The sequence below is a fragment of the Callithrix jacchus genome, chromosome 9 (genome assembly GCF_049354715.1).
Source record: "Callithrix jacchus isolate 240 chromosome 9, calJac240_pri, whole genome shotgun sequence".
NCBI lineage: Eukaryota > Metazoa > Chordata > Mammalia > Primates > Cebidae > Callithrix > Callithrix jacchus.
Genome location: NC_133510.1, coordinates 122,668,620 through 122,684,877, shown reverse-complemented (window position 1 = coordinate 122,684,877; position 16,258 = coordinate 122,668,620). Strand labels below are relative to the sequence as shown.

Here is a 16,258-nt window from a genome sequence, read left to right as displayed (position 1 = left end):
TTGTATTTCTTGTATTTGAATGTTGGCCTGCTCTGCTAGGTTGGGGAAGTTCTCCTGGATAATATTTTGGAGAGTGTTTTCCATCGTGGATTCATTTTCCCCATCCTCTTCAGGTACACCGATCAAGCATAGATTAGTTCATTTCACATAATCCCATATTTCTTGGAGGCTTTGTTCAGTTCTTTTCACTCTTTTTTTCTCTTTTCGTGCCTTCTCTTTTTATTTCGTTGAGTTGATCTTCAATCTGTGATATCCTTTCTTCTGCTTGATTGATTAGGCTATTGAAACGTGTTTCACAAGTTCACGAAGAACTTCACGAAGTTCTCGTGCTGTGTTTTTAAGCTCCATCAAGTCATTTATGTTCTTCTCTAGGCTGGTTATTCTAGTTAGCATTTCATCTAATCTTTTTTGCAAGGTTCTTAGTTTCTTTGCATTGGGTTAGAACATGTTCTTTTAGCTCAGAAAAGTTTGTTATTACTCATCTTCTGAAGCCTCTTCTGTCAGCTCATCAAAATCATTCTCTGACCTGTTTTGTTGTCTTGTTGGTGAGTCATTGTGATCTCTCTGAGGAGGAGACGTGTTCTGGACTTTGATGTTTTCATCCTTTTTGTGCTGGTTTCTTCCCATTTTTGTGGATTTTTCTATCCTCCATCTTTGAAGTTGGTGATTTTGGGTGGGATTTCTGAGTGAATGTCCTTTCTGTTAAAGTTGGGGTTATTTCTCCTGTATGAGGCTTTTTTTTTTTTTTTAACGCAGGTGTCAATATGCTGCTTGAGACAGTCTGTCCGTTGTCTGCCTGTGGAGGTGCTGCTGGGCTGCCTTGGTCTCAGCCAGGCTACTGTTTATTCTTCACCTGGTTTCCACTTCTGCTGGTGGGATTAGCCCTGCTTTTCCAATGGCGAGCTTCTTTCCCTTTGCTGAGCCCACTGCTGCTCCTGGCTGGAGCTCCATCTGATGTGCTAAATGTGAAACTCTCCCGTGAGAGGGATTCTGGTTACTGGATCTTGTTGAGGTGGGACCTGTCTGACCGTATCCTCCTCCCTGCTTTCAATTCTCCCTTCTGTGGGATGGGCAGTTCCTTCTCATAAGCCTTCTCGGTGTTAGTCCACGTCTCCGCCCTGATCTGGGCGGACAAGACGCCGGTCTGGCTGGGGCTGCTGGCCTGGGCTGTTGCCCAGGTCTGCATCTCGGGTCAGTTCTCAGCCAGGCAGCGTTTTCCTGGGCTGTGTGCTGCTGAAGTCTCGGAGTGAATTGCTGTATCTGATTTGGAGGACCAAGGAAGTGATGCCCCCCACATCCTCCATGCCAGATACACTTCCCAGGTAGGGCAGTGCCCCACCTTGCCTCAGCTTGCCCTCCTTGGGCTGCTTTTGCCATCTTTTGGGGGGTTAATCCCACTGTTCAATCAGTCCCTTTGGAATGAACCTGGTACCTTGCTCATTGATGCAGATATTGCTCTGGTTCTGTGTCTTTCCCCAGTCGGTGGGAGCTACACTCTGGAGAAGCTCCTTTTCGGCCATCTTGGGCTCCCTCCCTAAAAAATATACAATATTTTAACAGTAAATTTCAGATATCCAATTGTCTCAGAATTCTTATTGATTTTTGTCAAATTCTTGTATCTCTGGCCAACCTAGGGTTGCACTGATGAATGAGTGTAGTTTTGACATGAGTGTTAGTGGATATTTTTGTTTAGGTTAATGAGAAAGGTAAAAATGAAACAATGAAGATATGGGAACTTCACTTCTTTGTCAATGAGATGAGCAACTTTTTGCTAAGTTGCATAATAGTTTCAAATACTGGAAGATTATTCTTTTTTGTTATTCATAACATGAGACTCCTTTTAAGTTTCATTTACCTTGTTAATATTTTATGTATCACTTTTAAAAGTCTAGATCTGGGTTGGCACATTACAGCTGTGGGTCAAATCTGCCCACACCCATTCGTTTATATTTTGTTTATGGCTGCTTTTGTACTGCAATGGCAGAGTTTTTTAATGGTGTGAAGTAGGAATCAAATTAAAAAACTTTTTAATGAATAGCTTATGTCCTACTTGTGTTTATAGCACAGAGGTATACTTTTGCTAGTGACCTTTGGTATTTCTTTTGTCATATGTCTAGTACTGTGTCTGTACTCTCTACTCTGTTTCATTAAACTATTTTTAATTTTTGTACCAATAAAGTACTATCTTAATTGCTATCATTTTCTAAGATAAGTCTTGATTTATTTTTCTTTTCCAAAAAATGTCCTGGCTCTTTTTGGCTTTTTTTCTCTTTTAGAATTAGCTTTTCAAGTTTCACACACACACACACACACACACACACACACACACACAACCTTACTAGAATTTTACTGGAAATTACCTAAACATTTATATAATCAACTTTGGGGAGAAATATCTTTCTTGATATATATATGTCTTTAATGTCCTTCAAGGGAGTTGTATAGTTGTGTAATTTTCTACTTGAGGCTCTGCTTACTTTTAAAATAGCTGTATTTCTGGATATCAATTTATTTTGCCATCATTGTTAAGTGTTTTATTTTATTTTTATTATTTATTATTTTTTAAGATAGAGTCTTGCTCTGTCACCAAGGCTGGAGTGCAGTGGCACAATCTCAGCTCACTGCAACCTCTGCCTCCTGGGTTCAAGCCTGGCTAATTCTTAATGTAGCAGAGATGTGGTTTTGCCATGTTGGCCAGGCTGGTCTCAAACTCCTGACCTTAAGTGATCCACCCTGCCTCAGCCTACCAAAGTACTGGGATTACAGACCTGAGCCACCATGTCTGGCCAGTTGAGTATTTTAAATGTTATATTTCTGTTTGTTGTTGATGCAGAGAATTACAGCCATTTTTTAAAATCACTATTATATTCAATTACCTTGCTAAATTGTCTAATTTATTCTAATAAATTATAGAGTCTTTGCAGTTTCTATGTGGATAATCACATTGATTGCAAGCAATTCATTTTTTACCATATTTTAATCCTTCTACCTTGGTTTAATTCACGTCATATTATTGCATTGGTTAGTATATCCAGTGTGATTTTGAATGGAAGAAGTGAGAATGAGGGCACTTCTTTGGTTCCCTCCTCTAAAGGGAATACTTCTGAATTTCACCTGCAATTATGATTTCTGCTACAGGTTTTAGGTTGATACATTTATAAAGTTAAATGTTTTTTCTTCTATTCCTAGTTTGTTAAGTGTTCTCTCTCTTTAAAAACAAATTATGAATGAATGTTGAATTCTATCCAATAACTTTTCTTCATCCATTGACATGATCATATAGTTTTTTCCTTTGATCTGAAAATGTGACAATTAACATGAAAGAATTTGTAAAGATTAAGCTAATCTTATGTTCCTGGTATAAGCCAAATTGGCCATGATGGATTTTATTATATAGTTCATGATATGATATATAAATGATATATTTCATAATATAGCTAGGTTTTGCTTTCCGATATTAAGGATTTTTGCACATATGTTTATTTGCAAGATTATTATGTAACTTTCCTTTTTCATTTTCTGTCTGGTTTTGGTATCGAAATTAGATTAGCAGGTACATTTCCTCTTAGGAATTCTTTGGAAGCACTTGTATAAAACTGGAATTAGGTTTCTTGAGAATTTGCTGTAAGTTGTTTACAATCCTACCTAGATCTTTTTCTTTCCTTTGAGGGAATATTTTAAATTGCTGATGAATTTTCTTCATTTAGAACTATTCATGTTTTCTATTTATTTCTGAGCCAGGTTTTGTAAAATATAATATAATTTTCCATGTAGTCTAAACTGTCAAATTTATTGTCATAAAATTTTTCATAGTATTTTTTTGTCTTTTAAAATCTCTCTTTTGGGTATTTTTAGACATATTCCTTATTTGTGCTTTTTCTCTCTTTTTACTAGATCAATCTTAGCAGAGGACTGCATCCATTATTATTTTTTCTTGAAGAACCACCATTTGTTTTTTTGTAAAATCATTTCTGTTGTAATTTTGGTTTATTAATTTATATTATTATTATTATTATTATTATTATTATTATTATTATTTGAGACAGAGTTTTTGCTCTTGTCACCCAGGCCAGAGTGCATTGGTGTGATCTTGGCTCACTGCAACCTTGGCTCACTCACCTCCCGGGTTCAAGTGATTCTCCTACCTCAGCCTCCCAAGTAACTAGGATCACAGGAGTGTACCACCATGCCTGGCTAATTTTTTGTATTTTTAGTAGAGACGGGGTTTCACCATATTGGCCAGGTTGGTCTCGAACTCCTGACCTTGGATGATCTGTCTGCCTTGGCCTCCCAAAGTTCCAGGAGTACAGGCATGAGCCACTGTGCCCAGCCTATTAATTTACATTCCTTTTACTGTTGCTATTGCCTTTCTTCTTTCTTTGAGCTTACTTTGCTGTATTTATAACTTCCTAAGCTGGATATCTAGGTCACTTACTTTTAGCCTTTACTTTTAATATAAAAATTGAAGACTATATATTTTGTTTGAAGTATTTCACCAGGTGCATTCCATAAATTTTAATTTATAGCATTTTCGTTATTTTCAATTGTACATATTTTTACATTTTCTACGTGATTTTTCTTTGATTCATGCTATATAGAAGTATGTTCTTCTTTTTAAAATTGAGAAGCATGTTCTCTAATGTCAGTATTTTTTGTTTTCTTTTTGTTATTGACTACATTATGTTGTGATCAGAGATCATAGTCTATATGATAATTGATTCTTTGAAAGTTGTTGAAACACTACTGCCTGAAATGTGGTCAATTTTTGTAAATGTTTCATATGTAAATGAGAATAATGTGTGTTCTCTAATTGCTGGGTACTGGGTTCTGTATATATCTATTACATTAAATTGTATTGTTCAAAGACTTGGTTACTGCAAGATATGTTTTGAAATCTTCCATTTTGAACACCTGGATCCTGCTATGCCTAAAACATCTATCTTTGGATTTCTTTTTTTTTTTTTTTTAATTTGAGCCAATGAATTTTTGTTTTTTGCTTGAATGGGCTTGGATTGGGTTTTGTTCCACAAAGCTAAATGTCTGTCAGTGGACATTTAGGTTGCTTCCACCTTTTGGCTGTTGTGAATGATGCTATGAAAATAGATATGCAAGTTTCTTTTTGAGACCCTGCTTTCAACTATCTTTTTAATGTTTTGAAGAGCTGCCATGCTCTTTTTGTAATGGTGACACTATTTTACATTCTTACCAATGGTGCACAAGGGTTCCGGTTTATCCACATTCTCACTAGTATTTGTTATTTTCAATTTCGTTTGACTATGGGCATCTTTGTGGATGTGAGGTGATATCTCTCGTGGTCAACACATTTTTATCATGCTTCTGGCATGTGCTAGTGCAGCACAGTGAACACACAGAACTGGAAGCCTTGTGGGTATAAAAAATACACACATGCTAAATTACAGTTTTGCAAATTGCTCTAAGGGAGAACTTCTCCAAGGGAGAAGTTACAGGGAATGGGGTGGAGGGCATTACTTACTCCTAGAGGAGGGGCATCTCTTAAAGAGAGACACAGTAGCTTGCTCCCATGCATCCTCCTGGGATGGAGAACTTTTCATGATGTTCCCTTAACAGGCTTCTAAGGAGGTGACCTTTTAGCTGCTGAGTTTTCAGAGGCCCACAGGTCCTTTCTTAGTACATAGCAGCCTTTGGGACTGGGGCTTGCCAAATATCTCAAAAATCCCCAAAGAGCTCTTATGCTGGCAAACAGTTCTCCATCAATAAACAGGGCAGTGCTTCCTGCCTAGATGCCTGTTAAACTTGTCTCTCCCCAACAGTGAATCACTCTTAGCAAATGTTGCCTTGTTGGGCAGGATGCTCTGGTGACCCTAAGGCCGCTTGGTTTTCTGTGATCCCTTTTTCCAATTTGTGACCAGAAGATGGTCACTGGGGCAAGGGGAAGTGGTGGTAAATAGAGTCACCAGAGGTGGCAGGATGGTTGCTATGTTTGGGTGTATTTTCCTTTAATTCTGTCTAAATAGTTTTTTTTTTCCTTCTTTTTATTTAGATGGAGTCACACTCCGTCTCCAAGGCTGTAGTGCAGTGGTGAAATTTCAGCTCACTGCAGCCTTCACCTCCCTGGTTCAAGCAATTCTCCTGCCGCAGCCTCCCGAGTAGCTGAGATTACAGGTGCGCACCACCATGCCTGGCTAATTTTTGTATATTTAGTAGAGATGGGGTTTCACCATGTTGGCCAGGCTGGTCTTGAACTCTGGATCTCAGGTGATCTGCCCACCTCAGCCTCCCAAAGTGCTGGGATTACAGGTGTAAGCCACCATGCCTGGCAGCTAAATAGTTTTAAAAATATGTATATAGAGTGGCAAGATTGGACCCAATGATCTTTTCTTGCTTGGCATTTGGGGAGCTTGAGAGGAGGTGCTTAGGGCAGTCATTTAACACTTTCTTTGAAGAGACAGGATGATACCACCCAGTTATGCTAAATTCTTGGAAAATTAGCGCAATAGCCTGCTCTTTCTCATTCAAGAAAGTCCAGAAGAAAGCCAAATTATAGGCTGGGTGCAATGGCTCATGCCTGTAATCTCAGTGCTTTGGAAGACTGGGGTGGAAAGATGGTTTGAGGTCAGGAGTTCAAGACAAGCCTGGGCAACATAGTGAGACCTCATCTCTATAAAAAATTTAAACCAATCAGCTGGGTATGGTGGCACCTGCCTGTAGCCATAGCTACTCAGGAGACTGAGGTGAAAAGATCACTTGAGCCCAGGAGTTCAAGGTTAGAATGAGCTATAATTATGCCACTGCACTCCAGCCTGAGTGATAGAGCTCTAAAAAAAAAAATCCAAATTATAATATTATTATAGCAAAGCATACTTGGCACAGCACCTGGCACTTAGACCTGTGCTCAAGACCATAAGCTATTTTTATTTTATTATTATTTTTGAGGTGGAGTCTCTCTGTGTTGCCCAGGTTGGAGCGCAGTGGTGTAATCTTGGCTTACTGCAATCTCCTCCTCCTGGGTTCAAGCGATTCTCCTGCCTCAACCTCCCCAGTAGCTGAGATTACAGGCATGTGCCATCATGCCCAGCTCATTTTTTTTTTTTTTAGTAGAGACGGGGTTTCACCATGTTGGCCAGGCTGGACTTGAACTCCCAACCTCGTGATCTGCCCACCATGGCATCCCAAAGTGCTGGGATTACAGGCATGAGCCACTGCGACCAGTCTCACCATTGTCTCTCTATTTCTGAATACAGACTTGATCTCAGTCATTCTGTGAAGTTCATCATAACGCAGATGTCTTGGGATTTTCCAGCTTTCATGGGTCCTCTTCCATTACAGTTATTATATAATTGTTTAAGCTCTGTTTTGTGTTGATCCAGAAGAATTGCAGTTTTGTACCAGGCAGTCCTCCCCGGGCATTTCTGAGGGTCCCTGAGGAATGCTTTCATGTTCCCACATCTGTTTTAAGAGTATTCCCGGCCAGGTGCAGTGGTTCAAGCCTGTAATCCCAGCACTTTGGGAGGCCGAGGTGGGTGGATCACGAGGTCAAGAGATCAAGACCATCCTGGTCAACATGGTGAAACCCCATCTCTCCTAAAAAAAAATACAAAAAATTAGCTGGGCATCGTGGCGTGTGCCTGTAATTCCAGCTACTCAGGAGGCTGAGGCAGGGGAATTGCCTGAACCCAAGAGGCAGAGGTTGTGGTGAGCCGAGATCGTGCCATTGCACTCCAGCCTGGGTAACAAGAGCGAAACTCCGTCTCAAAAAAAAGAGTATTCCCCTGGAAGCCTCCTCCTAAGTTCTCTGGCTGGACATCTTTCATTGCCCTCATTAGCCCCACTTCTTTTACTAGAGACCTAGAGGTGAGAGCAGAAAAACATCATAGGAAAACCTGGATCCTAAATCCTGTTTTAGAGTTCATACATTGTGCTCATGAGCACCCCCGCTAGTGAACCTTTCTCTCCTGCCACGGTGTTGTGGGCTCTGCCTGTTTCCCATATCGGTGGTGTCTTTGACTGCTCTCCTCCAAATCCCAACTTCCACTTTGTTCCTGAGAGGAAGGAGCATCCTTTCCTCTCCATCACATAGAAGTATTCTTCAGAGGGATGCATTTCTTCCCTCTGTGAAGACCTTTTCAGAAGAGATTTTAGCCAGGCACGGTGGTTCACACCTGTAATTCCAGCGCTTTGGTAGGCCAAGATGGGCTGATTGCTTGAGGTTGGGAGATTGAGACCAGCCTGTCTAACATGGTGAAACCTCATCTCTGCTAAAAATACAAAAATTTAACCAGGCATGGTGGTGAGCACTTGTAATCCCAACTACTCAGGAGGCTGAAACATAAGAATCACTTGAGCTGGGAGGTGGAGGTTGCAGTGAGCTGAGATTGTGCCACTGTACTTCAGCCTGGGTGACAGAACAAGATTCCATCTTAAAAAAAAAAAAGAAGAGGAAATTGCTACCCCTTTGCTTAACTGAAATGCCTCCAAGAGTCCAAGAGTGTTCTCCCAAAACAAAACGAGTTTTCCCTCCTCTTTTCTTCAGACTCACTGTGACAAACTCAATTTCTGTCTGATGAGTAGCTAAAAAAAATACTGGTGGTTTTAAAATACCTGTTTGTCCCCACTTTGAGTCTATAAGGTAGTAGAAAATATCAGAATTCAGTTTCACAGAACAAATGAATAAATGAATGAACCTCCTCTATATATGTATGTGGTAAAATACAATGATCTGTATAATTTCATATAGCACATACATGTAGTATATAAATATATGTCCTTTTCTCTATATAGCATATCATACAGTAAAATATTGTATGTCCAGGCACGATGGCTCATGCCTGCAATCCCAGTGCTTTGGGAGGCTGAGGCAGGAGGATCACTTGAGGCCTGAAGTTTAAGTCCAGCCTGGAAAACATAGCGGGACCCTGTCTCTACAAACATTTAAAAAAGCCAGGTGTGGTGGTGCACAACTGTGTTCCTAGTTGCTTGGGAGACTGAGGCAAGAGGATTGATTGAGTCTAGGATTTGGAGGCTGCAGTGAGCTATGATTGTGCCACTGTACTCCAACCTGAATGACAGAGCAAGACTCTGTTTCAACAAACAAACAAATAAAATAATATGTTAAATTACCTAAAAAACACTGACACTTCATTGTTAGTGGCTCATGTCTCTTTTATTTCATAGGGATCCAGACCCAATGTTGGTTAGTCTCTGTTTCAGAAACACTGGGCCCAAGAGCCAGGTGCTGATGCCCAAAAATCATAAGACGAATTTCTGATTAGGCTTCTTGGCTTCGCTTGTACTTTTCCATGCCCACAGGCTGATATCCTCCTCCCATGTTAGCCAGTTCTAGTGTTTAAAAATGATCTCCACAGTCCCTAGGACTGGGGGCAAGGGAGGTGAGAAATGAGGATGGGACAAGCGTGGGCAGTGATTGATGACCTCCTCTTCCTGGAGGAGTCTTCCAAGTGTCTGCCCTACCAGTAGCAGGTTATTCCAGGCTTCTAAGTCCGTGGGGTGTGATGGTGTTAATAACATCCTGTGCTGAGTGGGCACAGGTGGAGGAAGTGGATACTCAGGAAGCTGAAGGAAGGGAAGAGAGGCATTGAGTGGGTTCACAGGCTGAGAAAAGCACTTTGATGTGCTAGTGGGATCTGGTGTTAGACTCTGCCTTTGAGGTCCTTTCAGGGGTAACAGCTATGATCAAAGAACCGGTGGCATTGGTGATGGTGGTGAGACGAATGCCTGTTTATGTCTTTTTCTTTGCTACTTTTTTTATAATGAAGGTCATAGATTCATTTCTTACATTTAAAAATATATGTAAGAGAATAAAAATGGATCCCGTCACTGAAAGATTTCATCAAAAAATGTCTATGGAGCTTCACCTGTGGCTAGATTCTAGGTTCTGGGAATAGAGGGAGAACAAAACAGACACAATCCCTCCTTCCTGGAATTTATGAACAGATGAACAAATGAATAAGATATTTTCAGATAGTGATAAAGGCAAGGGAGAAAACAAAAGAGAACATGCAAGTATCTTGGTGAGAGGTTAGTTTAGCAAGAGGTGATCATTATTCACATATGTGTGTGTGGTTTTCAAGGTCTTTTCCCCCTTCAGTATCTGTCCTTCTCCTTGCATTCTGATCTAATTATGCATCATCTATCTAAAAATGAGATCATGATGTATGCTCTGTGTTGTAACCTTAATTTTTTTTCACTTACTTGGGAACATCTTTCTGTTTCATTTATTCATCGGCATCATTTTTACAGATGCAGAGCAATTCATCACATAGGCTATACCACACTTACATAACCAGTTCTTTATGTGATTGCACATAGGTGGCTTCCATTGTGTTGAAAAGATGCTGTGTCTGGAACCTGTCCCTTTCCTTCCATTGCCACTATGACCTCCCTGGCTCAGGTTTGGGAGGTGGCAGGTCCCTCGCTTGGACCATCGAAGTAGCCTCTTAACCAGTCCTCTGGCTTCATTTTATACTCCTCTGCCAAGGTCTTATATTTCTGATCATGCTACTCTTCAGCTTCCAAACTACCACTGGCTTTCTATTGCCTATGCAATAAACCTAAACATCTTGGATTTATGATGGTTGGGTTGTGCACTAGTAAAACTGGATGGCTTGAATAAGCACATGAAAAGATGCCAAACACCCTTAGTCATTAAAAAAAGGCAAATCAAAAACCACAATGAGATACCACTTCACCTTTATTAGAATGGCTGTTAAAAACAACAATAATAACAATGGAATATAACAAGTGTTGGCAAGGATGCAGAGAAACTGGGACCCTTATACATCGCTGGTGGGAATGTAAAATGCTGCAGCTGCTGCAGAAAGCAGTATGATGGTTCCTCAAAACGCTAAACAGAATTACTATACAACCCAGCAATTTCTCTTCTGGGTAGATAACCAAAAGAATTGAAAACAAGGACTTGAACAGATCAATGTTTATTGGCCATTGCAGCACAAAAGGTGGAAACAAACCAAATATCCATCCACCAATGAATGAAGAAAGGGAATGTGGAATATTCATATGATGAGATATTACCTAGGTATACAAAGGAATGAAGATACAGGACATCCCTCAACACGGATGAAACTTGGACACATTATGCTAAGTGATATAAGCCAAATACAAAGTGATAAATGTTGTACAATTTCACTTTCACAAAATATATAGATTAGGTAAATTTATGGAGATAGAAAGTAGAGTAGAGATTACCACGTTCCTGGGAATGGGGAGTTATTGCAGAAACAGAGTTTCTGCCAGGGTGATGGAAGAGTTTTGGAAGACAGAAAGAGTTTCAAGACAGTGATGATGGTTGTACAGCAATGTGAATGTAATTCATGCCATTGAATTGTAAACTTAAAAATGATTAAAATGGAAAATTTTATATTATGTATATTTTAGTATAATTTACAAAAACCTGGATGAGATGTCCATCCCTGTCTCCATGACTTCACTCACATAGCTTGCTGTAGCTGGGACAAATTTTTCTTGTATCTCTGCCTATTGAAATCCCAGCACTTTGGGAGGCTGAGGCAGCTGGATCACGAGGTCAAGAGATTGAGACCATCCTGGTCAACATGGTGAAACCCCGTCTCTACTAAAAATACAAAAAATTAGCTGGGCACGTTGGCGTGTGCCTGTAATCCCAGCTACTCAGGAGGCTGAGGCAGGAGAATTGCCTGAACCCAGGAGGCGGAGGTTGCCGTGAGCCGAGATCGCGCCATTGCATTCCAGCCTGGGTAACAAGAGCGAAACTCTGTCTCAAAAAAAAAAAAAAGAAAGAAAGAAATCTCATTCTGTTTTCAAGGCTTATATCAAATAGGACCTCTCTCCTTGATGACTTTTTAACTTACTGTCTCCCTATGTGTTCTCAAACCAATGTGATCTTCCATTTGTCTGAGTTCTCAGACTATGTTCTGTATCTCTTTGGGGCTGTTTCTTTGCCTTTATCACCTACTAAGCTGTAAGTTCTCTGAGTAGAGGGACCTTGTTTTATTCATCTTCGCATTATTCACCCAACAAATATTTCCTGAGGCCATGCTATGTGGTAGCCTGGAATGTAATGCCAGCACGCTGTAAAAAGCCAGTGACTATTCAGTTAAGTTGGCATGTCATACATGGTCTGGACCTCAGATTTTCTGAGGACTTTCAGAGTGTGTAACCGTAAGGAGGAGTCAGTGTCCTCCCTACCTAATAGTCTTGTTGGCTCTCATTCTTGGTAGTGGACTATAATAGGTAGTTTTTGCTTTCTTCTGGGAACAATATATCATTCTTGATTTTGGGAAATCAATTTCTTTCTTCTTCCTTGACTCCAACCCATGTGATTTTAGTGATCTGCCGTGTTTTTACATTATCTTTCTCTCTTGGTTACTGTTGATTGGTTCAAGGTGAACACCTGATGCAAGCTGGACCAATCAGAGCTTTGCCCTAAAATTTTTGAAACCAGAACACAGGAGAGCATGGGGAGTTGAGAAGCCCCATTGCCACCTGTGTTAGAAGCTGGCATGCAGCAGAATAGGATGTGGCTGACGCACAGAGAGAAGAAGAGAGAAGCAGAGAGAAAACGCCACTGGTACCAGTTGTATCAAAGACCCATCTGCATCTTTGTTCATTTCAGAGCTTGATGTTTCAACACTTCATTGTACTTCTCGAGGCAACAAATTCCCCTTTAGTCTCAGTTAGTTTGAGTTTAGACTCTGTCACTTGCAACCAAATTGCTGCACCTCTCTGAGCTTCAGTTTCCTCATTATAAAGTATTGATAATGACCCCTTCCTCCTATTTTAAAAATTTGATGCATATAAAGTACTTATGATGGTTCCTGGCACATTTACCTACCCAGTAAATGTTAACAACAATTACCATTTGAATCAGCATTCACAGTGCCTGGAGATGATGTGAATGAGAACACAAGTCTATCAAATAAGAATAGAAATGGTTCTGATTTTTCTTTAAGCTCTGTCCAAGAGAGAGGGGCCATCTTATTTTTCATGACTTTAGTACCTCTTTGCTTTATGTCCTTGTAAGGACATGCCTCCTTCATTGATGACAAGGGGTTCTCACCACCGTTAGCCAGATCTCACTGTGGTGTCTCCACTCTGGGGGTCTGAGGCACAGATGGGCTTGTTCCATACTCCGAAAGGAGCCTTGCCTCACTACATCCCCATTTGGCTCCAGCTGATGGACACTCAGTACACAGTTCCAAGGCTTAATTGCATTCTGCTTGTATGTTGCCAAACACTAAAACCTTGTTGTTGGAGTTAAGTGTTTTGGGAAATGTTCCGTAATAGTTCACCAACTGAGACTTCAAAAAGTTGGAATTACTGAATGAGCTTCCAGATCTGAACTTGATCTCCAATTGTCCCACCTGTGCTCACTGGAGAGGAACATGTTGAAACCTTCCCTGTGAGCTCTGTGAATTCATTTAAGAAATATTCTGTCCCTGCAGTGGCATTTAGTGGTACATAGTAGGCTCTCAATTGTGGATTAGCTGATGGGGGTGGCCAAGTATACATATTCAACAGGTTACAAGAAGAGTTATGAGTATTTATGAAGGCAGTTATGACGTGTACTGAACAAATATTCATATTACATACGACTTCACCTTGGGGTGGGGCTTAACATTTGCTTGTATTATAATTAGGTCTTAACGTGTCAAAATGTGTTTTTAGGAAGAAGGCACTCATACGTGCAGCCTCTGTAAACTTGCCAGCATCAGTCTATGGCTGGTGGTCTTTTTATTAGGACAATGTTATTGAAATCAGTTTCTTGGCTAATCCAAGCTGTAGTTATGGCTGGTGGAACGGGAATGGTGTTGAGGAGGATCAGTCAGTGTCTGGTGGTTGGTAAGCTGCAGTTGCTTTAACATTGCTTATCTCAAGACGCTTGCTTGTATAGCTGCTAGAGAAAAAGAAAAACCTCATGGCAGTTAGCATACAGTTTATTCTTTAAGTGTAGGAGTATGTGACTTAACCCTTTCCTGGCATGGCCTTAGGCCCTGTTTATAACTTAGTATCTTACTGCTACAAAGAATTCATTTTGTCAGTCTCGTGATCTCTATTTTAACATGAATGCTGGTCAGTTGTGTCTAAACTACACAAAAGAGGGGGTATAACAAGGTGTGTTGAACCTCCTGTTCTTGTCATGGCTGTGAACTCACTTAAGGTTTTTCTGGGGGTCTCTTTGGCCAAGAGGGGTCTGTTCTGTCAGTGGGGCAGGGGGCTTAAGGCTTTATTTTTAGTTTACGTAGCACGTCTCAGTTTGGACTGGCCATGTGCCAAGGGCTCAGTAGCCAAATGTGGCTAACGACCACCATGTTGGATAGTGCAGCTCTCACCCATTCCTCACCCTGCAGACAGAGCAAACTTCCTAAAATGTAAATATCACCAGTTTTCTCAACAATTTAGAACATACCCCTGCATACCCCTGGCTTCCTATTACTCTCAAGATAAATGCTTCAAGCTTCCTTGTCATTTATTTCCAACTCACCCCATAACTTCATGTGTGGACCTTCCAGCCCTAACACACTTCTTTTTTCTCCCCTAATATAGTTGTTTTTCAGGTCACCGTGACTTGGCACAGGCGGTTTTTTCCACTTGAAATGCCATTCCTGTTCTCTTGTTCTTCCCACTTCTTCACCTGAAAAACTCCTCTTCTCCCCTCAAATGCCTTCTCACTTATTATACACAATCTTCCAGGATTCCTCTGGGAGGGACTAGTCCAACCCTCCTGCTATTCATATGGAATGATGAACACAGCTTTTATCAGATTTGTTGGTAGCTGCCTATATGCTCACCTCTCTCATAAGGTCAAACACTTCACCAGAGCACGGATCATGGTGCATTTCCCTTTCTGCTCCCAGTATCTTCCTCTCTCAGTGCCTGTCAGATATTTGACCCGTACTATTAGACCCAACTCCTTCCATTCATTTGTATTACTTGCCTGGTCTTGGTCGAAATGTAGATTTGGGACCCTTATAATCTAGCTCTCTGATTTTATAGATGGGGAAACTGAAGCCCTAGAGGAAAAGAAGACTCAATGTATTACCATCTGACCCACTTCCTGGCTAGCTCTGTTCGTCTATCTGCTGTTCTTCATTGGTGAGTTTTCTGAAAATTTAAAATGTCATTAACTTGAAGAAGAGAGGAGGAGGCCAGTTGGGCTACTTTACGCAGTCAGTGGTTCATGAAATCATAAAGTGTAAATAAAATGTTTGCAAATGAGACCACATGTCAGATGCCCTAGAGTTGCTAGATGTGTAATGCAATCCTCTTACAAGCTCTGGTATAATGAGAAAAGAGTGTTGAATTTATTGTCTTTGTAAATTTTTTTTTCTTATTTTTTTATTGCATTTTAGGTTTTGGGGTACATGTGCATAGCATGCAATACAGTTGCATAGGTACACACATGGCAGTGTGTTCTGTTTGCTTTCACCCCTTCACCCACATTTGGCGTTTCTCCCCAGGCTATCCCTCCCCACCACCCCCTCCCACTGGCCCTCCCCTTTTCCCCCCAATAGAACCCAGTGTTTAGTACTTCCCTCTCTGTGTCCATGTGTTCTCATTTTTCATCACCCGCCTATGAGTGAGAATATGCAGTGTTTCATTTTCTGTTCTTGTGTCAGTTTGCTGAGAATGATGTCCAGATTCATCCATGTCCCTACAAACGACACGAACTCATCATTTCTGATTGCTGCATAATATTCCATGGTGTATATGTGCCACATTTTCCCAATCCAGTCTATCATCAATGGGCATTTGGGTTGATTCCAGGTCTCTGCTATTGTAAACAGTGCTGCAATAAACATTCGTGTGCATGTGTCCTTATAGTAGAATGATTTATAGTCCTTTGGGTATACACCCAGTAATGGGATTGCTGGGTCAAATGGAATTTCTATTTCTAAGGCCTTGAGGAATCGCCACACTGTCTTCCACAATGGTTGGACTAATTTACACTCCCACCAACAGTGTAAAAGTGTTCCTTTTTCTCCACATCCTCTCCAGCATCTGTTGTCTCCAGATTTTTTAATGATTGCCATTCTAACTGGCGTGAGATGGTATCTCAATGTGGTTTTGATTTGCATCTCTCTGATGACCAGTGACGATGAGCATTTTTTCATATGATTGTTGGCCTCATATATGTCTTCTTTCGTAAAGTGTCGGTTCATATCCTTTGCCCACTTTTGAATGGAGTTGTTTGTTTTTTTCTTGTAAATCTGTTTGAGTTCTTTGTAAATTCTGGATATCAGCCCTTTGTCAGATGGGTAAA

The 16,258-nt window shown here is 40.7% G+C and overlaps 1 long non-coding RNA gene across 1 annotated transcript in view; it reads left to right on the top strand.

Moving 5' to 3' along the window:
* The window catches only part of LOC118144365 (uncharacterized), a 126,141-nt gene that overhangs the window by 25,857 nt on the left and 84,026 nt on the right, over positions 1-16,258 (top strand). The window contains exon 2 of the long non-coding RNA XR_004729140.2: positions 14,992-15,090. This is a non-coding gene — a long non-coding RNA (uncharacterized LOC118144365). The remainder of the gene's footprint in view (positions 1-14,991; positions 15,091-16,258) is intronic.